This window comes from Macaca nemestrina, chromosome 5, assembly GCF_043159975.1.
Source record: "Macaca nemestrina isolate mMacNem1 chromosome 5, mMacNem.hap1, whole genome shotgun sequence".
Taxonomy (NCBI): domain Eukaryota; kingdom Metazoa; phylum Chordata; class Mammalia; order Primates; family Cercopithecidae; genus Macaca; species Macaca nemestrina.
The window spans coordinates 164,902,433-164,925,801 of NC_092129.1; the positions used below are offsets into that span (position 1 = coordinate 164,902,433).

Consider the following 23,369-nt stretch of genomic DNA (forward strand, 5'->3'; position numbering starts at 1 on the left):
AGGCTTACCAATCAGGCTCCAAGATGGATGAATTCAACCATATAGCATACAATTTTTTATTCTTTATGCTTCTTTGTTATCTTCCCTCCATTTCTCTCCACATCCCACATTCCATCACCCCATTCTGATCACTGTCAATCACTGCACTGTTTTTTCCTTGCTCTAATGTCCTAACCAGATAGATCCACAACTGAAAGGAATTTATCGGGAGAGACACAACAACTCACAACATACAAGCCATATATGAACCTGACAGCCCCTATTAGGGGTGGATGCGCACAGGATAATGATAGAGCCGTTGACAAATAACTAGCAGTTTGGCTCATTTACACTGAAGAGTTGTGCACACTGGGGTAGTTTTGTGCCCATTTATTGCACCTTCATAGGCAGTATAAATCCGATTTAGTCCACTTAACCCTCTACTGTGATTTCTGCTGAGAATGCACTTACATAGTCTCACGGTAAAAGAGATGATCAGAACTGAGCAAAAAACAAAACCAAAAACTTACTTTCTAATTTTCTTTCTCATAATCACCTTTAGGATCACTACAGATCAAACATAACTAGTGTTTCTGCAAAGCAACATTCTTTTTTCACATGTGCAAAGGTAATTCTGTTAACATAATAGTTATTTATAATCTAAGTAGGTCTCCGTTTCTGCTTTCAGCTTGGTGTAGTTTATAGCAGACCAGTGTTAAGATCCAGAAAAAAAAATCAGATAAAACAAACATGTAGAAAATTGAAATGTAAAAATAATATATGCTATTTACAATAGCTCAAAAAATATCAAATACTTAAGAAAGACATGCAAGACCTCTGCACTGAAAATTAAAAACAGTATTCAGACACACTTAAAAACTTGCAAATAGAAGCATATTCCATGTTATAGACTGATGACTCAGTATTTTATTTTTTAATTAAATTCTAAAAATATTCTCAGAGTCAGGGGATGAATTGTAAAGTGTACATTTTATGAACTATGTCCCAGTTCTGGCCACAGCGTCTTACTGATTTCAGCTGCCGACGACTACCTGCTCCCCAGAGAGGACCATTTTATATCTTAATGGTGTCAAAACGAGGGTTACTTCATTTGCAGTTCTGTAAAACCTACAGTCAGATGGGTATGGTGACAGGATCTGGTATAAGCAGTAATCATATTCAAAATTAACATACTAGGGGTTGCTAAGTTGCCTGTAACCAATCATAGAAAGGGTGTGAACTAACACATGTAGAATGATTAATAACAGTGTAGTGAGTTAACTAGTGTCCACTCCAAATTCATGAGACACAATTTTTTCAAGGTTTTCTGGTATTTCCAAAGTAACATATATGGTTACTACAATTCCTATCAAGATGCCAACAGGTTTTGCTGCTGTTGCTGTTGTTGGGCTGTTGCAATGGTGGGGTGGGGGTGTGAAGATTGTCGGGCTTATTTAAAAATATATATGCATATGACAGGCTACCTTGTGGAAACACAACGTTGAAGGACTAACACCGTCAGATATCGAGATTTGTTCCAAAGTTTCATAATTAAGACAATGAGGTGTTGGTTCAATGATAGACCGTCAGATATCAAGATTTGTTCCAAAGTTTCATAATTAAGACAATGAGGTATTGGTTCAATGACAGACCAATACAACAGAATAGAGAATCCAGAAATGGACTCACAAATATATAGTCTCCTGGGGCATAACAAAGTGTAACTGCAATGCAGTGAAGGAAAATATTTTATTTTCAATAAATGATGTCAGCTGAAATGTATATTTGTAGAGGAAGAATTAGTTTAAATCATAATTTAAGGTGGCTCATAGATACAAATGTGAAAGGTAAAACCCTAGGACCTCTAGAAGAAAAGATAATATTTTCATGAAACTTGGGGAGAGAATGATTTTTTAAAACAGGACTCAAAAAGCACTAATTATAAATAAAACTTTGATTAAGATTAAAACAGTTTCATTAAAACACACCATTAGGAGAGTGGTAAGGCAAGTTACAGAGAGGGAGAAGACATTGGCAATGCATACACACACACACACATGCACACACACACACACATATATACACACACAAAAGACTTATATTAGGGATACATAAACTCTTACCTATCAGTAACAAAAAGATATGTCAGTAGAAAAATGAGGTAAGGATTTCAATAAGCACTTCTCCAAGAAACACATCCAAATGGCCAATAAAAATATGAAAAAATCTACCTTCATTAGTTGTCAAGGAAATTCTGACTAAAACATAAAACTCCTACGATACAACCAAATTGACTACAATAACAAAGACTGACAATAGCAAGAGATTGTAAGCATGTAGGGCAACTAGAAGCCTCACACACTGCTAATGGGTGTGAAAAGTGGTACAGCTGTTTGCAAAAGTTTGGCAGTATCCATTGATATATATAATATGCATAGTTTATTACCTAAATGTTTGTGTTCAACAGAAATGCATATGCGTGTGTTCCCAAAATACTATTTGTAAGAGCACAAATACTAATAGATATTTAATCTATTGTTGATACCTGCAATAAGATACTATACAGCAATTGCTATCACATGAATGACTTGATAGCATTGCTATCACATGAATGACTTGAATAATCGCTGCACACACTACTGAGTGAAAAAAAACAGACATAGAAGAGTACACACTATATAATCCGATTTATGTAAATTTCAAATACTGGCTAAACTATGTTGTTAGAAGTCATGAGAGTGATTACTTTTTGGGGAATTGTGACTGAGCAGGGCATGGGGCTTCTTGGGTGTTAATGTTCCATTTCTTAGTCTGATAGTTAAAGGGGTGTGTTTACTTTGTTCAAATACATCAAACTGAGCACTTGAGATTTTTACACTTTTCTACATGCATAATATACTTCATTAAGAGCTTTCTCAAAAACAATCCAGATCACCTATTCCTTCTGCTTCTACTAATCACTTTAAGTCATTTAATGCAATTACTGTTGCTCTCTAAAATTGCTATGTAATATCAGTGCAGTATGTAGAACCTGGTCTAAAATAATCAGGAAATTCCAACTTTAACGATTTCATGTTGTCTTTTAAAAATCAACACACATACAATCAAGCTGTCAAGGACCCAGCTTGTCTATCGGAGATAGGAGATTCAGGCCAAGAAGAGAATTTTAATATGGCCATGCATTATCTATAACTTGTAGGATGAATAAAGATAAGAATTAGAGTGGACTTAACTGAAAATAGCCTTGTGATAAAAACAAGTCACTTTATTTCAATGACACTCACTTCCACTGTGATTTTTATCTTGTGCTTATTTAGTTCCTAGGCCCAAACCAAGCCTTCTCAGGTTTTTTTTTTTTTTTCTTTTCATTCTTTTCTTTTTTTTTTTTCTTCAGCTCTGCAAAGTCAATGTAACCTATGGAAATGGAATTGCCCTTTTGCACAATGTCACTGAAGACATAGTAGAGAAGGAAAGCAAGTGTGAAGCCAAAAGTATTTGTGAAGTCTGAACTACCTGTTCTGAACTTAAATTTCAAAAACATTGTTTGAAGTGACTCTGATATTATTTTTATTTACTATATTAGAAACAGCCCTTTCTTAGTTCAGACTTGCAAGCTAGTCACATAAATTAAAGCAGGATCTCATGAGGGCTGATGAGAGAGAGGAGAGAGAGAGAGAGAGAAAAGACAGGTAACTTCATACAGGCAAGCGGAAGTATATGTTTTTAGTAAGACTTTGAGGGGACATTGCCAGATTAAAATTCTTGTCCTTAATTTTTCAAATGATACCCTCCTTAGTAAATTTAAATACTATGCCAACTTCAATTCATTCAGATACATCACCTACAATATTAATTTAATTGCTCCTCTATTCCATTCTGGTTTCTCTTGTTGCTCTGACTTTACATTTGGTCATCAAAATATAAAGACAGAGTCACCTCAAAGCAATTTCCCCAAAGGCGTGGAAATAAAATAACTTGGGGCATTTTTAAATGTAGCTTGAAAGTTCTAGGTAAGAAAATATAAAACTAACGAGAGTGAGAGATGAGAGGGTAAGCAGCCATCCTTAATCTAGTCCTGAGAGATTAGGATGATGACATCTTGTTGTAACAGGAATTCTTTGAGAAGGTGATGAAGGGTGAATAAATGGGTTGTCACTGGCTATTTTACTTAAGGATGTTTGCACCACTATGGTTATGTACCTTTAGAAGACTTCAATTACCTGAAGATGAGGTTAGATATTAACAAAGCCATGTGAAATTTACTGTGATCAGCAAATAGCTCACCACAGGTGAATCTGGAATTATACTCCTCCAATTTAGCAAGGAATAAACTGGAGTTGTCTGACAGGGACAAAAAAACTGATATTTAGTAAAAGACATTTCACAGAAGGTCTGTTCAGAAGGAAATAAAATTTAATTTCTAACAATTTTTTGTGGCTAAAATTGCATTTTAAAAATGTAATTAGCAGCCTCAATAGAAACTCATATAACCAACTGAACCATGCTTATACACACAGCAGTTTTCACCACCTCTTAAGAGACAACAGCTGATAATTTTGATCTGCCTGCTTCCTAGACAAAAGTTCACTGTCTCTGAATTAGCCCCATATTTGGAATCACAGCCCTTTTTTTTTTTTAAATCTATGCACGTTCTTATTGAGCAAATCCTGCACGCTAACTTGCTGCAGAGTAAATCACTGTATGGTCTAAGATGAATGAGCACTCTTCTCCTCCCCCTCATCACCAGTGCTTTATTATATGTCACAGCAATAATGATGGCATGAATAAAGAAACAGTAATCAAACTACCCCACTGTAAATGGAAAGTTTATACTGAGGCTCAAACCATATTCTATTTAGGTGGAGAAATGGGTATCTTTCTCAATGAAATATAGAAAATATCCTATGCTACAGTTGTGGCTAATGCTTCTCTGTAACCAATCTAACAATGTTGGAAAGTTATTAGAAGTCAACTTTTTCCAGGGCTGGTACTTAGTGATATATACGTGGACTTGGACACTGGAAACCTCGGCATGAATAGCTTCACCAAGATAACTGGGCATTCATCATGTCTCATTCAATAAAATAAAGAAGTTAGAAAATAATGCACTCTGTGACATCTTGTATCTGCCATGTAAAATTTTAATCATGTATATGACCTTGCATTTGTAGGATATAGTAAATTCCTCTTCAAAGGTTTTAGCCTGTAATTTGTTAAGTACAATGAGTTCTGAGATCCTCTTTAAAGAACCAATGTATCAGCATGTTCAGCTCCCCTGTTCTTTGTTCTCCGTTTTAAAATTTAACTTCCTTGTTCTCCTCACACCTAGTTTCAGTAAACAAACTTTCCCACCAGTTCTAATCGGTAGTTCACATCTGTTCCTCTGGTCACCTGCTCTGTCTTGAGTCACTCCTGGTCACCTGCTCCATCCTGAGTCACCCCTGGTCCCCTGCTCTGACCTGAATCATCCTGAGTCACCTGTTCTGTAACTGCCCTTCCGACCAAACTACTCACTCCGGCACTATGGCTAGTACCCCTGCTTTCTTTCAAATAGCCAATCAGAATTAGCTTAGACTGTGTAGTCCAACCCTAGCCAATAGGGGAATGACACAGCAGTAGGAGCTACCTGCATCAGGAATAAAAACCCCTTCCCCTCCCTTGTTTGGGTGTGCTCGCCATTGCTCCTTCCGTGAGTCATACCCTTCTATGGAAGTAAAATTGCCTTACTGAGAAAATTGAATTTATGTTTGAGTGCTATTTCTTTTGCTGCACCAAAAATTTATTTATAACACATTTATGAATCTGTATTTGCTACTAATGGCTGCTATTGAAAGATCGGAGAGCTTAGAAGCAACTTTCATCTATATTTTTTGTAAATAAGGTGATGCTGATTCTAGATCTTACCAAGGTGTTAGACAAAACAAGTTATTCCATTGAGTGAAAAATGAAGAGCTTTTGACCCCAGGCTTCTAATACTACACTTGCCTCAGTACCCATGGAAGGCAAATCATTTATACACTAATACTCACATTTGCATTTTATAATTGGTATGGTAGTAAATAGTTTATAAGCAAAATGAAATTCAGTTTAGTTATTAGGAATTCATGTTCACAAAAGGCAAAGATACAAGTGTGTAGCTGGTTTATCAGAATAGGAAAGCAAAGGATTATATGGATTGAGAATGCCAGAGAATTCAAAGACAGAAAGAAAGTTGTGATTCATGTCGCATGTTAGATATGGACTAGGAGCTGAAACCCAAAGAAGTTCAATTACTTGTCCAAGTTCATATAACTAGTTGGGGGTGAAACCAGGGCTATAAGAGAAATCTCTTCTTTGTGATCCAATTCTTACACCACAATACTGTGCTTCTTTTTGAAGATTAGATTTTCATATCTGTAGCTCAATACATTTTAATCATATATCTCAAAATTTCCTTCTAAGTGATTGTTAGGTAAACACGTCTATTTTCAAAAGTAGCAGTATTGCCTCAGGAGGTCACCAGGAGCTTTTAATGCAGTTTTCATTGTCAGTTGTTCTGCTCCAGCTGAAAGCAACAGTCTCCAGGCTCCTGTGCAACCCAAATTCAGAATGTGTTAAAATCCCTGGAGACCGCTCTGCCATGGGGCCCTAAAGAATTCATACAGTCACTAACAAGAGTCCAGAAATAAATTTAGTGGCTAAAATATGGTACCTTGAGTCCCCACATAATGTGAGGCTGTGGGTTCTCTGCCAAAAGTGGGGTCTACAATGTTTGACTCTGTAAGCTTTAGTGTGAAGAAAACCAGGGCTTGGAGGACATCTGAAACCCTCATGACTTTTTAAAAATTTTTTTCCCTCTTGAATTTTAAATAGAGCTGAGCTGTGAGAATCCTTTTAAAGTTTTTGACAATTTCCTAAAATATAGTATGCACATTGCCATTGCCAGGTGATATGAGTAGAGCTCATTTCACCCAAGTCTTACATTGAAAACCAGAAAGCTAAAAGAGACCGTGACTCTTTTTTCAATTAAAAATACCAATTTGACAGATATTTTACTCACAATAGCCTGGTAACAATCTACCCAAATGGCATGTAGTCATGCATTTTCTTTTTCTCCAAGGACTAGCTATGTCTCATGATTTTCACATATATTATGCAGAAGAAGAGGAAATGTTCAAAGAGGATGCTTAGCTCAAGTGAGTACTCAGTGAATGCGTGGAAGGGAGAACCATTAAGAAAACTGAAACAAGAAGAGAAGCAAGTCATTGTGGGAGAGGGATCGATAGGCACAGCTGATATATCATGCATCTATCCATCCAGTTAATATTTATAAAATAAACTCCATTTTCTTGCAATAAACTCACCGTGTTACAGCAGAAACAGATCAAAAAGGAAACAAAGAAACAGATAATTATTTACAGGTACATATCCTGGTGGATTTTTCCAGCAGACAGGTTGGAAGTACTAGCTTGGGGATGAAATAAAAATTTACAGATATTTGTATGGGAGAGGGTAAACAAGGAGTATAATAATTCTTACAAATGGCACCAGAATTCCTTTTAAGGTGGGAATTATGTTTGTTGGGAAATATAACTTAATTGCTTGGGGGAAAAATCGAGATCCTTGTTATTGGTTGGTTCCAAGGTCTCCAAGAATAGAGCTAAGTTGTTCTGTTAGATAAAAGGGTGGTATGTGTGTTTGATTGGGTGGGTAGGAGGGGAGTGCAGGATGGGGAAGACTAGAAGATTCTAGAGCACTTCTAAAAGTGGGGTCTGCAGAATTCTAGGGGTTACTGATACTCTTCTAAAGGACCTGAGAAGTCTAAACTATTTATAAGATAATACTTTGGTGTTACTTGTTTTTACTTACAACATTGACATTTGTACTATTGGTACAAATGCAATGGTTGGTAAAACTGCTGGTGCCTGTGTGAATGAAGGTAGTGGCACTGAAAGATATTTTGTAAAGCTAATCTAATTTAAAAACATCTTTTGGCCTTGTGCAGTGGCTCATGCCTGTAATCCCAGCACTTTGGGAGGCTGAAGTGGGAGAATCATTTGAGCCCAGTAGTTTGAGACTAGCCTGGGCAACATAAGGAGATCCTGTCTCTACGAAAAAATTTCTAAAAATTAGTAGCATGTGGTGGTGCATGCCTGCAGTCCCAGCTACTCAAGAGGCTGAGGTGGGAGGATTGTTTGAGCCCAGCAGGTAGAAGCTTCAGTGATCCGTGATTGTGCCATTGCGCTCCAGCCTGGGCAACAGAGTAAGGATCTGCCTCAACAGAAAGTCTTTCATAAGGCAGTAAACGTTGTTAATTTTATCAAATCTTTTTTTTTAATTTTTGTAAATTATTTTATTTTATTTCTTCCTTGATGAAGGTACTATCAAGGTACTGTCTTCAAACCAGTACAAATATTTCATACTTAATACCTGGTCATTTTCTAACCAATTGAGTAATTTGTTGCACAGTAAGCTACCTCACATCTTTCAGCAAGAAATACATTAAATCTGAATAGTAAAGACATTACATAATGAATTAGGACACAATTAAAATTTGCTTTAAATATTGCTTTGTGGGAGAGGACACCATACTTCTACTCAATGAAGAGAAACATTTTTGCAGTCTAGAGGTCTTTTATTTTTTAACACCTACGAGGCCATGAATTCATAGAGAAGAGGTTCCAGCAGCTCAGGCTCCTTCCCATTGGTTCTCACACAGTGTGCTTCTCTGGGTAGAGCAGGCTGGTGCTTCAATTGAACCCGGGGACCTTTCTCTTTGGCTTCTTTCTTTTTCTGATCATTATCCTTCACACGTTTCAGGAAGCTATCTCAGCTCTTAGAGTGCTTAATGTGCTCAATACGCACATTAATTCTCTTGGCAAGAATCTTACCCTTAACTTGTTTGTTTACAACAATGTTACAGCATGCTGGGGAACACTGTAGACTCTCCCAGTTTTGCCATGGTGACATTGTGGGCATTCCTTTTTGAACAGTACCCATTCCCTTGATGTCTACAATATCACCTTATAGATTTGCACATACATAGCCAAAGGAACAACTCCATGTTTTTTAAAAGATCTAGAGAACATATATCAGGTGCCTCTCCTCTTTCCCTTTGTGTTCGTCATTTTGGTGAATTACTGGAAGATGGCAGTTCCGGCCAAAAGAAATGATCAAATCTTAATTCTTGAGTTTATATCTCCCTTTCCAAGCATGTATCTGGGCATGGTCATATTTTCTTCATAAACTACAGCAAAAACTATTATAACAGGTAGAATGCAGAAACAGATATGAGAATCAGCCATCTTCTATTATGCCAAAAATTAAATAGGTTTGCAAAAATCAAAACAATGCCATAGTTCATATGTCGTAGAGCAGCTATGCCACCCAATACAGTAGCCACAGCCACAAGTGATGATTCACATTTAAATTAACTAAGATTAGAGTAAATATCTAACTCTCAGTCATACTAGCTCACTTCAAGAGCTCAATGGCCACATCAGCACAGAATGCATTTCCATTTTCACAGAAAGTTCTACCGGGCAGCATTGTAATAGAGTATACATATAAAGGTGATTTTTATTCTGTGTTTCTAGACAAAAATGAAGTTTTTAAGAAAAAAAACTGAATACTTTCATTGTAATGCGTAAAAATAAGCAGTTTTCAATAAAACTGGTCTCTGTTCTCCTCTTCAACTTCACTTCTTTTGGGCACTCGGAATCTCCAATTCCCACTGTCAGTCATTTCAGATCAAGGATCAGATGAAGTAAGCATATTTATTTACTCCATAGCCCAGAAGGTGCCAACCCCAGGCTGTTCCCAAGCAATAAGGTCATCTTCAGTCAAAAGTCCCCGAACTCAAGTGACCCTGTTGTCGGTAGAGCTCTTCTGTTGTCAGAAGGAAGACAGAGAAGGCAAAAAAAATTCTTCTTTCTAGCATGAATTCAAGTTACCCTCTCAAACCTTCTTAATAGCACATTTGCCCCCAAAGTCACAGTTCCCTCTTCTGTGTCCAAATCTGCAATACTTATGACACACATTTCGAAGAATATGGCTCTACCCCAGAGATTTAAGATTGCTAGAAACTGGGACAAGAGAATGCCGGTTAGCAGATGCCAATGCTTTACTTTCCCAATATTTTCTCTTCCTGTGATAACAACCATCATCATTCTTTTTTTAGGAGACAGAAACCCATGCACAGAAATTTGTGTGCTGTTATTCGCAAGGTAACGATATTTGAGTGTTTACTCTCACGCTGGTGTTAATTAGTTCACAGCATATTTAAGTCTGGGAACAAGGCAAGTCAGCTAACATCTCCGAAGGACATCTTTTACACAGCTACATTATGTTCTGACAAAACCCAAGCAGCATTGCCAAGACACCAATGGTGCCTGGTAAACACGGTTTTGGCAGAGTGCAGAGGGATTTTTCTCTACTGGCAACCAGGCAAATCCAGGTTTACAAATGTGCCACTCTTGGTTAATTAGTGACAGTGCTGGCTTTTAATTTAATTTAAAGCAATGTGAGAAAAAAATAAGGAAAAAAAAAAGTGGGTAAACAAGCACACTAGTCTCACTGCTGGAGAAATGAAGTTACATAAGCACGAACGATCCAGGCCTGCAAAGAGCTTGATGGATGTGGTTGCTTCTGAAACACAAGAACATCTGGTCACACTGCACAGCTGAGGGGGAAAAAAAAGAAGGGTCCAAATTCATGGACACATTTCTGTCAGAGACATCGGTAAACAGATGGCACTGGTTCCAAATAAAGTCCCATAGATATGCTGAGAGGTTTTGAAAACTCATGTGCCCATAAAGGCATTCTTTCTACCCCTTTATTTCCAGCTCAGTAACTTGTCATTAACTCCTTCCCTATGCACTATCTTCAGAGCAGCGACATTTCTGAAGGCAGAGGCAGTAGTCATCTGAAGGCAGAGGCAGTAGTCATCTGAAGGCAGAGGCAGTAGTCGTCTGAAGAGGTTCTGTGCTGTGCTCTTATCCTCGACCAAGTCTGACAGATGTGATGAGGAAGAACCACATACCACGATCTAGGATTTCAGTCTAGGTGGGAACCGTACTGCTACAAGAACCAAAATGCTCCAGATAAATGAAAGGCTAATAGATAGTAATGGCCAGCATTTATTGAACACTGAATATCAGACATTGCTTGTATTATCTCATGTCATCTTCATTCATTTTATATGGTGGCTACTATTATAATAATTTAAATTTTAAGGATGAAGTTCAGATACACTGGATACCTGAAGTTATCTAATTAGTCAGCGGCAAGCTTAAAATTCATACTCCGGTCCCTGCTGGCAAGATAATAGGTTCCTAATTACTTCACTGTCCTGCTGATGAATATTTTGGGATAAATCATGTACTTTTCATTTGAGGCAGACAAGTCCCAGGCAATAAGAAGGTAAGATGCATCATTTAGAGCAGTAAGTTGCTGTAGTCTTTTGAATAGGAAATCATATGTTGTTGAGCAAATATGTCTAGAAACTGAAATTTAAGAGATTTTTGCTTCTTTCTGTGATCTGCTTCTGGTCCAGAAATCTCTTACACATGGAGAGGGGAGGACAGAGAGCGGCAGCTGAAACTCCTTGGAAAGCCAGCAGAAGCCTGTGCTTGCTGCAGAACCAGAACCCCACAGGTTTCGCCCATTGCCCCCACTCAGCTGAAACCAATCAGGAACAGAGTTATTACTCCTAGGAAGAGGACATATCAAAGTTCACTTGTTGCCTTGCTGTTCTAATAGATGATCACAAATACCCACAAACATCAATGTCATCCATGAAGACGAGATACAATAGAAATTAAAAGCATTGGCACGGTGGCTCATGCCTGTAATCCCAGCACTTTGGGAGGCCGAGTCAAGAGATCGAGACCATCCTGGCCAACATGGTGAAACCCCGTTTCTACTAAAAATACAAAACTTAGCTGGGCATGGTGGTGCACACCTGTAGTCCCAGCTACTCGGCAGGTGGAGGCAGGAGAATCGCTTGAACCTGGGAGGTGGAGGTTGCAGTGAGCCAAGACTGCACCAGAGCAAGACTCTGTCTCCAAAAAGTAAAATAAAATAAAATGAAATAAAACAAAACAAAAACACAAATATATACAGACTTAAACACCTTGAACACAATGGTCTGCAGAGAATCTATGCAATCCTACAGCTCTGAAAATCAGACCAGATGCAGGCAACTGGTGATACTGAAGCAATGCATACTTTCATTAAGCATGACTCTAATGATGTAACTTTTTCATCAACCAAAGAGAATCTGGTAATAAGGCCATCTGCAGAAAAAGACATAAAAAGGCAAAGTCATGACTGTATTATTGCATTACTTATGCCATACAATTTATGAGACCCAGACTTGTGGTCCAAACTGATAGTGGAAATCACATAAGGCAAAAGAGGATTTTGCATATTTTCTGATTTTCTCACTTCTGAAGCAGTGCAAAACTCCACAAAATAATTTGGTTCTGTTTTTGACTGTTTGCAACTACACTGGTTCACTGAAGTGGTAGAAGGTAGAGAATTAAGACTCAGTTCACTAAATTGAATTTTAGAACTAAAAGAAAAAAATACTTTATTCTTTCAAGGCTCACATTGTTATACATGTAATAATACATGTAAGGATAACAAAATGCTTTATGAATTTACATGGTATGAACTCAGAATACTGGTTATATAGTTTTAGTATGTTTATAATTTGTTACTTCTATCTCTGTCTTCAGATTGGGCCCAGGAGTGATTGCTGATTACTGTATAGCCCGTAGTGAGCCCAATGTTGGACTAAACCCACATGGGTGAAACATATTATGGGCATCCCTTACTGCACTAATACCAGGGAAATGACATCTGCAGGGAAGTCTGACACTGCGAAAAGGGCACTCCTTTGGAACGTGAGAAGTTCATTAGCTGCAAAACATCTTAGCTCAAAATTAATTCTAGTCTGCGGAAGGGCTCTAGATGGGGTATGACAATACCAACAATGATAATGATAACCGATAACATTTATTGGGTGCTTGTGTATGTTCAAGGCAATGTGCTCAACCCTTTATGGACATGACTTCGTCACAATAACTCTATTCAATTAGTTCCGTAATTATTCTTTATCATCGGAGAAAACTGAGGGACAGAGAGGTTAAAACTTGCCCAAGAACAAACACTGCCAAAAACTAAGTCAGAAAATGACAGCTTCTAGATTCAAATTCTAATCCATCTGGTGCCAGAGCCCCTAAATTTAACTCCTATTTTCTGCTGAGTGTATGGGAGATCTGGAAGCAGAGCAAACATATCATTTAACATCTTCTCAGGGACATATTTGAAAGTGGAAGGAGGCACTATTGATAATTACACCAGGACAGCACGAAGTAGGATGTAAAACCATTCTACCTAAGAAGAGTACTGACATGAGACGTGTACCTGCCTGAGAGAGGAAATGACAAGTCTGAAAGCACTTGGACATTAACATATGTCAACTGCCCCCAGATTTTAATAGAAACATTTTCAAAAGAGAGACCACCATCACCAGGTAGGCAGTTCCCCTTATCTGTTTCAGATGAATATGGGCTTAAAAAGTTAGCCTGTTTGCCTTTGCCTAATATATTTTAATACCTTTCTCTTAGTTTCATTTTATGCTGTCACAAGCATTTTTAAACATCAAGAACATTTTGCTTTCAAGTATTTGTTGCCTTTCTAGTTTAGGTTGGCATTAAAGTGAGCTGTTTTATATAGACACTAAGGCAGAATTGCAAAATCCCTGCACCCAAATGACCATTTTCAAATGGTTTGGTTTTTAAAGTCTTGGCTGTAGTGAAAATACGCTCACAGCACTCGGTTTAAACTCTTAGTGATTCCAGTATACAGGAAACTGGCTTTGGGAGAAATATTAAATATAGGATTATCAATTCTATCTGTTCTTCTCACACATTGCCTCCCCCAAGGCAATGTACATGTAACAGTAGCATTTCTTTTTAAGCAAGTCTCTAATATCATGAAACTCCTATCACATCTGACACTGTGGGCCACTTCCCTCTTTTCCTGAAACTTTGCTCTGATGATTTTCTGGGACTTTCCTCCTTCCCTGTTTCCTACTCTTCCTCTGTCATTTCTGTTTTCTTTCTCAGCCATTCTGAATGTTGCCACTGTCCCTGGGTCTCACTACTGGCTTCCTGTTTCCATTTTTCTCAATACAATTTGTCATTTGACAATCTCATTGATTTCATGGGTTCAATAAATACTTTCAGGTAATATAAGACTCCCAAATCTATATTTCCTGCTCTAGCATTCTCTCTCAAACCCTAACACTCTATCTGTCTAAAATTCTCTATCAGGATTTCAGGATATTTCCTTCTGACATCTCAAATTCAATGCGTGCATCTGAAGCAGGTCTCACATCTCTCTTCTCTTGGCAGCCCTCACCAGTGTCCTGTCTATCCCAGGCATGCCTCTTCCTTTGAATTTCCTCTTTGCAAATGAAACAACTTACCTAAGCTCACAATCTTTGCATCCCTTTTCTTTTCCTCATCTAAAATAATCCAAAATAAAATTAGTTGACACATTCTCTCAGGTCTGCCGTTCTAATACCTCTTAAATATAATATATCACTTTCTCTAATTGTTTCTAGCCAAAGTTGTCCAGAACATTACTGTCTCTCACCTGAAATATGCTAACTGTTCTCTCCCATTCTTAATTCCTCTTTTGCATTCATCCTGTAGTAAAGATTCAACTGCTTTAAAAAAAAAAACAGATTGGAGTATGCCATTTTTTTCTTCAAATTTCTGTGCATGCAAAATATCCTGTTCTGTTCACATTTCTCAGGCAGGCATCTAAGATTCAGTATTGATTTGACCCCACCTCATGATTCAGATCTTAGTTGGCAAGACATTTCTTCTGTCAGTCCCTCTCTGAACCCATGGGTTGTGTAGCCCTGATCTGAACTCTCCCAGCACCTTTCCCTCCATCATAACCTGCATCGTGCTTTATTGCAAACACTCATTTACTTACTTATCTTCCCTTAGTCTTTCAAGTGTCTACAAGGACAGAGAGAACAGAATGCTTAGTCGTATCCCAGTCCTAGCCTGTGGGGGGAATTCAATAAACATTTGTCAAATTAACAAATAAATGAATCTACTCACTGTAAACAAATAAATGGACCTATTCACGCTAAAGTTCTGTGGCTCTGGACAAAGTGACTCATTCTCCCCAGTTTAGCCATTTATCTATCTCAACGCGGTCCTTAGCTGGTCCCACCCACCAGTCTCCACATGGCTAACCTCAACCTACTTTGACAGAAGTGTAAGTAAAAATGCCCCCTCTACCAAGAAGTCATCTTTGAGTCTCCTGTGACTGACCTGTTCCACTTCTAAACTCTCACAGTATTTTCTGTGTACCTCTTTTATGGTATTGGGTGCCTTCCACTTCGTAGCATGCATATTTTACTCCCCAATACATCTGTAAGCTCTCTGAAGACAGAACCTTCGTTTGATTTGTTTTTAATCACCCTAAGTACCTAGCGTAATGCCTTTTAAAAAGAAGCTCAAAAGATCAATATTTATTGATCTAATGAATCAATACGTGGCTTTAATGACCTAATGAATTTCTTATATCCACAAATAAGACACTCTCTTACTTCAAACCATCAAATCTGTATTTCTCAGAACTGTTTTGTACATTTTTATTGAAACAGATTCTCAATTAGAAAAAAGTGATGTCCCCTCCCTCAGTGATTTTAAGACTTGCACTTAGCTCCACAGTAAAGACCTTGTGCACACAGTTGATTTCTCTCTCTGTGTGCATGTGTGTATGCATGCTGTCTATATGCAAGTGTGTATACATTTTCAAAATATAAACTACAAGCAAAAAGTACAATGATCACAGATGTACAGTTTGGTAAATTTTCTATAGTGACTATATCCATGTAACCAGCACTCAAATAAAGAAACAGAAACAGCAACAGCACACAGAAACTCCCTCATACTCCCTTGCAGTCATTAAGTTTCCAGAGACAACCATCATCTTGACTTCTAATCATATAAATTACATTTTCCTGCTTTCAAGCTATATGTAGATGAAATACTAAAATATATATTTTATATACATTATGCACAATCCAACATTTCATTTATAAGATTCATCCACGTTGTTGTATGCAGCTGTACTTTGTTCATATTCATTGATGTACAGAATTTCATTGTATCAAGATTCTATAGTTGCTTTGTCCATTCTATAGTGGATGGACATTTTGGTTGTCTCTAGTTTGGGGCTATATGGGTAATGCTGCTATGAACATTTATGTTCTTTTCATGAACACATTCATATATTTCAATAGGGCATATATTTAAGAGTGGAAAAATTGAGTCAAAGCACATATAGACCAGACTTTAGAAGATACTTCTAAACAGTTTTCCAAAATGATTGTTTTGATTTATACTCAACTACAGTGTATGAGAATTCCAGTTGTTCTGTAGCTTCATCAATGCATGACAAGGTCATGATTATGATGAGGTTGTGATTATTAATAATTAATCATTATTAATTTCATTATTCTGGTGATATGGCATTATATCATATTGTGTTTTTAATGAGCTTTTCTCTGAGAAATGAAATTGAACATCTTACATTATTATTTGCATATCTTCTGTGGCATTCAAGTTTCTTTGCCCATGAGTTTTTTTAATCATTTTTTATGGGTTTGTGAGAGTTCATTTTTACATATTTTAATATTAACTTCTTAGTTAGATACAGGTATTGCAAATATCTTCTCCCAGTTTGTGGCTTGCTATGTACTCTCTTAAAGGAGTGGACTTGTTTTTCTGCTTCACTGATATTCAAGTTCAAGGACCATACCATGTAAGTGTGATTAAAGAAACATTCTTTAGCTTGACATATCTTACTTTAAGCCAAAGCTGCCCCTCCATGCTGCCTAAGTTAGATGATAAGAAATATGTGTCAGCATCCATGGCAGCTGGCAAGTGTCCTAAAACTGCTTGTTCTCTAATCCATGTGGGAGCCAATTTTTCTGGGTTACACAGAATCACATAACACATAGAGCATGAAGTGAACTGAAGGGGCACCTGATATAGTACATCTAAACTGGGTTCCTCTGAGTTCTAGGGTCCCTTACATGTGAAGTTGAGGACTGAAAACAGAGAACGGGATATGGGGCTTTATACCCCTTTTCAATTTATACAGCTACGCATTTCTTTGATTCATTTAAGAGGGTTGTATAAGATTTCATTTGACGAATTTGGAATCCGTGCTTGAAAACCTAGATCTTATTCAACTATCTAACACAGTGTCTGTTGAACAGTGCATTTCCATGTTTGGTTGATGGGTTAAATTGAGTTGCATTTAATTGATGAGAAAACTGAGCTCTGAAGAAGTTAAACAACATAGTAACTTTACACAGTATATCTGGCATCTCCCATACACTACATCAGTTCACCCATTGCTTTGGCCACCAACTGATGTAGTGAACTACCATGCTCTGATGACTTCCACGCTGGCTTTGTCTAGGTTTGCACAGGCACAACAGGCAAAGCCCTACCTGAGGCCCATACTACATACCTCATGGTTCCTGTTCAGGGACTTCTCTGATGCCTTGTATTGAACACCTCATGGAAATGAAACCAGAGAGTTTCCTGATTCCTCTTGCAGGACGTGTGATGGAGTGTCATTGCTTGGTCACCCTGCAGTTCATACCCCCAGGGGAACATGCAGATGGGCAGCTGCAGAGGCCAACATGAGTGCTTTGGGGCTCTGGCCTCATGGTAGCGTCTAGGGATGGGTGTCTGCAACTCCCGAAGCCCCAGTGGGCATGTGTTACCAAGCTCTTTCAGATGTGCCATCTGCAGAGGGCATATGTGTTAATTAACTCAATGTACCCTCTGCCTTATCGCAAGAGCAGGGGGCCAATGTGACAGTCTTCTGTATCCCGAGTCCTTGCCAGTGTACTGGAAGATTTGGATCACATACTGGAAGAATGTGTGCAAAGTTTTATTGAGTGGTAGAGACAGCTTTCAGTGAGATGGATGGGGAGCCAGAACGGGGGGATGGAGTGGGAAGGTGGGCTTCCCCTGGAATCAGGCCACCCAGTGGCCAGACTCTTCTCTGACTTCTCCTGGCTGAACTCCCCTTGTCCTCCAGGCATCCCTCCTCTTCTCTGTTTCTCTGCCATGTTTTTCCACCGTCTTTTGCGCTGGTCCCAAAGTTCAGCCACTTGTGTGTGTGCCTGTTGAGGTCTCGTGGTGGGCCAAAAGTCAACTTTTGGGGTGCGAAAACAGAAATGCCTGTCCTCATTTAGGTCCACAGGTCTTCAGGCTTGAGGGTGGGGCCTTTGCAAGGGAACCACTCACTTCTAGCCAGTATTTTCCTGTCTCCTGTCTATACCAGAAACACATGTAGCACTCACCTATGTGTAAGCCAGAAGTATAAGGGAGTTAACCTATACAGGTATCAGGTGACAGCAGATAAATGCTTCACTCTTTTATACTTGGGTGGACAGTACGAGACCTATTTCATAAAGCTCCTGAAGAGATCTAGTGGGACGGAATTCTAGTTATCCTCTCTGGTTGCTAGCTTAATAATGCTTCCTTGTATTGGCTTTTTTTCTTTCCTATTTCATTATCGCTTCCCTATACACTTGGTCCTTGCCATGGCACTCTCCAGTATACAACCTCAATGTCCTCACATGAGACATGGTCTCAGTCTGCTTTCAGAGACCCAGACTAAGACACATACCTATTAAGTTGGAAGACCCAAATATTGGACTTTAGCTCTATATATTTAAATGCATTTTCTGCTCCTCTGGCCCAGAAGGTGTGAGCTTTGCAAAAACTTATAATGTCCTTATTTTATTATCTCTCTAAGGAACATCACACCTAGAAGTAGAATTAAACAAACAAAAACCAGTGTCACTGGTTACCACTCACTTTTTCCCCCATGAAAGAATGAAATAACCAGTATCTGGAAAACTTAGAAACACATACAACATCCATGTGTATGTGTACATAGTAACCACCAAATGCTTTTCAGTAGAGACGATGCTATAGAAAAAGAATATATTACAGCACAAAGTGCAGATTTGGACTGCTTCCATTGCGGGCTTAAATATTCAGTCAATGGTTAACTATGATAATTAGTGCAGAACTTATTTATTAACACAGAGAACAAAGGAATTCTAAACTGAGACGATATGAAGAACTCTTTACTGGATATCCAAATACCACGCAGATAATCAGGAACAGACAGCAATGAACATGAACCTGACTGAAAGCCCTATCTGCCACATCACATGGCCAAACCATCATTATTTCAGAGAAGAGGACTCCAAAACAAACACTGTGTCCCCAATTTGTGCCAGACACTGTCTTAGTGCTTCCCTCTTATACTATCACCCCACACAGGCATCCTTTACAATAATATGAGTAATAACATAATCATAATAATAGTAGCTCTCTGTCCTCTTTTATTACATATATATATCCAGCACTATTTTAAACATTTAAAACCATGTTATTTAATATTCATGACAACCTTATGAGGTAAGCACCCTCATTACTCCTACTTTTCAGATGACAAAATTAAGGCTTACAAGACTTGCTGTCTCTTGCCTGGTGAGGGAGAGCAACAGATAGGTCTGTAACTCGAAACCTTGAGTTCTTAAATTCAGATTACTTCTAGAACTTCAACGACTTTTACTTCTCACATGGACATCCAGGTATTAGTCAGCACTGTCTCAGATCTTTCATTCTAACATATTTCAGTCACACTCTTTGCTGCAAAACTGTATTCCTCATCTGCCTGATCACTGAATCATGGCTCAGTTTTGCTATCTGTGGCCCTATATTTCCGAGGAATCTCAACTATTCTCTGGGCCAACCTATCCTCTGAGATATCACTCTTATCATTAGTATTTGGTGAAAATCTGCTCATTAACATGGGCAAATGGATTTTCATTCATCCTGCACAGATAGGCTTTGAAACATAGGCCTTTTTTCAAGGAGATTTCTTCATCCTAGAGAAGCCTAAGATTTACACTTGCAATCCTTTATCATTTGTTTGTGCTTAGGTCTCTGAGAATCTGCTTCCATTTTTAAGACGGCTATTGTGATGTATCATAAATAATCTCAGATGCAAAAGTTTCCTTATTTGCCAAGTAGCCATTCTCAATAATCTTATTGAGGTTATGTTCCATAGTTTTAAAAACCCTCTATTTTAGGAGTCACTTCCAAGTTCCAAAGTCTACTCTTTCTGCAAGCATATGACAGAGACACATTAAGGCACATTCTTTTATATATCGCTTTTCCTAGAGCAACAAAATGCCATGTTTTTTAAAATAAACTTTCTATTTTAGAATAGTTTTATGTTTACAGAAAAATGTTCAAGAGAGTACAGAAAGTTCCCATATACCCAATACCAGAAAGATCACAGAAATAAAAAGCTATTTACATCACATCATATGAAATGTACATACTATCAATGTGACTTACCACTGTTGATGTTGACCTTGGTCCTTTAGCTCAGACAGTGTTTCTCAGGCTTCTCCTGTTAATAACATCAAATATAGTATGGCACATTAGTTACATTAATGAAATAATATTGATACTTTGATATTAACTAAAGTCCTTACTTTATACAGATTTCCTTAGTTTTGTCCTTTTGCTATTCCAAAATCTCAGTATTTCATACAGGCTACCACATTACATTTAATCATTTAATTGTCATGTTTTCTTTTATTTTCTTTTTCTTTTCTTTCTTTCTTTTTTCTTTTTTTTTTTTTTTTTTTTTTTTTTTTTTTTTTTTTTTTTTTGAGACAGAGTCTCGCTCTGCCACCCAGACTGGAATGCAATGGCGTGTTCTTGATTCATTGCAACTTCTGCCTCCCAGGTTCAAGCAATTGTCCTGCCTCAGCCTCCCAAATAGCTGGCATTACAGGGGTCCACCACCATGCCTAGCCAACTTTTTTGTATTTTTAGTAGAGGTGGGGTTTCACCATGTTCAGACTGGTCTGGAACTTCTGACCTTGTGATCCGCCTGCCTCGGCCTCCCAAAGTGCTGGGATTACAGGTGTGAGCCACTGTACCTGGTGAATTGTCATGTTTTCTTAGGCTCCTCTTGGCTGCTACAGTTTCTCAGACTTACATTTTTTTTTATGACTTTGATAGTTTTGAGGAGTACCTGTCTGGGTATTTTGTTAAATGTCCCTCAATTAGGAGTTGCCTGGTATTTTTTCATGATTAGCCTAGGGTTATACCTTCTTAGAGAGGAAGATCACAGTACAGACTAGCAAAATGACTTATCACTACTGATGTTCACCTTGATCATCTGGCCAAGTAGCGTTTGCCAGGTTTCTCCATTATAAAATAATTGTTTTTCCCCTTTTCCATATTGTACTCTTTGGAAGGAAGTAACTATGTACAGCCCACACTTAAGGAGTGAACAGCTATGCTCCCCTTCGTGTAGGGTGGAGTATCTAAATAATTTACTTGAAATTCTTCTATATGGGTGATTTGTCTTTTCTCCTCCATTTACTGATTTATTAAATCATTTATATGCACTCACAGATATAATACTTATTTAATACTTTGGGCTATAAATACTGCTTTTCTTATGCTCTAGTTGTTCCAGGTTGACCATTGAGAGCTGCTTCTGTTGTCCTTGTAACATAACTTCATCATTATGGGTTTTCAGTTTGTTTGTTTGTTTTGCTTTTAGTACTTCTTCATTTCTGAGCAACAAAGTGCCATGATGCTTGAGGTCATTTTGTATATTTCCAGCCCTGGTGCTCAAATCAACCATTTCTCCAAGAAGTCCTGCTTACCTTTACTAGAGAATGGTATTAGACACCTAGATCTTGGTGCTAGGTGTGCTTGTTGCTAACTGGTTGTTTTTAGGCTGCCTCAACTGACAGAAGAGGAAAATAAATGTCTGTATACTTACCCCTATACATACACATATTTATAAATATTTCTATTCATAACTATCTGTATATTAAGCTAAACATGAGTTGATACTGAAGTGTCCAAATCTAACCTACTACCACATGGATCATTCTAGCTTCCTCCCCTTGTTTTTCTATAGATTTCTACTCCAGCAGTGAGAAACTTAGCTATCATCATCTGTCATCTATTTACTTCACTGTTCAATCCCAGTGTACCTGTATAGCAATAACAGAATTAATAACCCATACTCCCATGGAAAACAACTTTATCATCTAAAGTATAGAGCATTGCCATGTTTTTTAAATGTATGTATGAAAAAATAATTCTAAGGGGCTCTCTTCATTTTTCCACTCTTGATTTCTAAATTTTATTCACTTTACAAGTGGAACAAAAACTACAGACCAGAAAAAAAATATATATCTAGAAAAAGTCTTAGGAAAGAGTAAAACTGAAGTCCACAAATATAGAGTTGGTACCTCAGGACTATGAGAGGAGTGAGTGCAATTTCAGATACGACTTTAACAACCCCAGCACAGGGAGCTGTGTTGCTGTCTTTGAGTACAGCACAAAGCTGTCTTTGATTGACAGGCTATCTGAAAGCTGGTGGCAGGCAACAATAGCCCTTTACTTTCTTTCTTTAGTACCCCGACTTGAGAAACAACTCCAGGCTCACCCTTATCATTGCTAGGTGAATGTAGAGGATAAAACTAGAAACTCTTTCTTTAAAAAGAAAAAAAAAAAAAAGCTTTAGTTTTTAAAGCCATTTTGAGTTCACGGCAAAAACTGTATACAGAGTACACAAAGAGTTCCCCCATACAGCCTGCCCTCACACAAGCACAGCCTCTCCTACTATCAACATCTTGTATCACAGTGACACATTTGTTATAATTGATAAACCTACACTGACACACTGCTGTCACCCCAAATCCATAGTTTATATTAGGGTTCACTCTTGGTGTTGTATACATTCTAGGGATTTTACAACTGTATAATGGCATGTACTCACCTATTCAGTAACATGCAGAATAGTTTTACTGGCCTAAAAATGCTCTGTGTCCTGCCTATGCCTCCCTTTCTCCTGCTTAATTCCTGGCAACTACTCATCTTTTTACTACCTTCACAGTTTTATCTTTTCCAGAATGTCATATAATCAGAATTATATAGCATTTGGCTTTTTTCGAAATTGGCTTCTTTCTATTAGTAATATGCATTTACACTTCTTCCATGTATTTTTATAGCTTATTTCCTTTTTACAATAAATAATATTCCATCATCTGGATGTACCACAGTTTATTTATCCATTCACCTACTGAAGACCATCTTGCTTCCAAGTTTTGACAATATGAGTAAAGCTGCTGTAAACATGTGTGTGCAGGTTTTTGTGTAGATAGAGTGTTCACTTCATTTTGGTAAATACCAAGGAGCACCACTTCTGGGTTATATGGTAAGTTTGTTTCG

At 37.9% G+C, this 23,369-nt stretch overlaps 2 long non-coding RNA genes across 2 annotated transcripts in view; one reads left to right on the top strand and one right to left on the bottom strand.

The window, feature by feature from the left end:
* The window catches only part of LOC105482505 (uncharacterized), a 170,746-nt gene that overhangs the window by 30,015 nt on the left and 117,362 nt on the right, over positions 1–23,369 (top strand). Inside the window, exons 5-6 of the long non-coding RNA XR_011624003.1 lie at positions 7,079–7,154; positions 23,150–23,355. This is a non-coding gene — a long non-coding RNA (uncharacterized lncRNA). The remainder of the gene's footprint in view (positions 1–7,078; positions 7,155–23,149; positions 23,356–23,369) is intronic.
* LOC105482507 (uncharacterized) overlaps positions 13,906–23,369 on the bottom strand; it is a 166,039-nt gene continuing 156,575 nt past the window's right edge. The window contains exons 7-8 of the long non-coding RNA XR_987675.3: positions 20,460–20,514; positions 13,906–15,047 (exon numbers count right to left, since the gene is read on the bottom strand). This is a non-coding gene — a long non-coding RNA (uncharacterized lncRNA). The remainder of the gene's footprint in view (positions 15,048–20,459; positions 20,515–23,369) is intronic.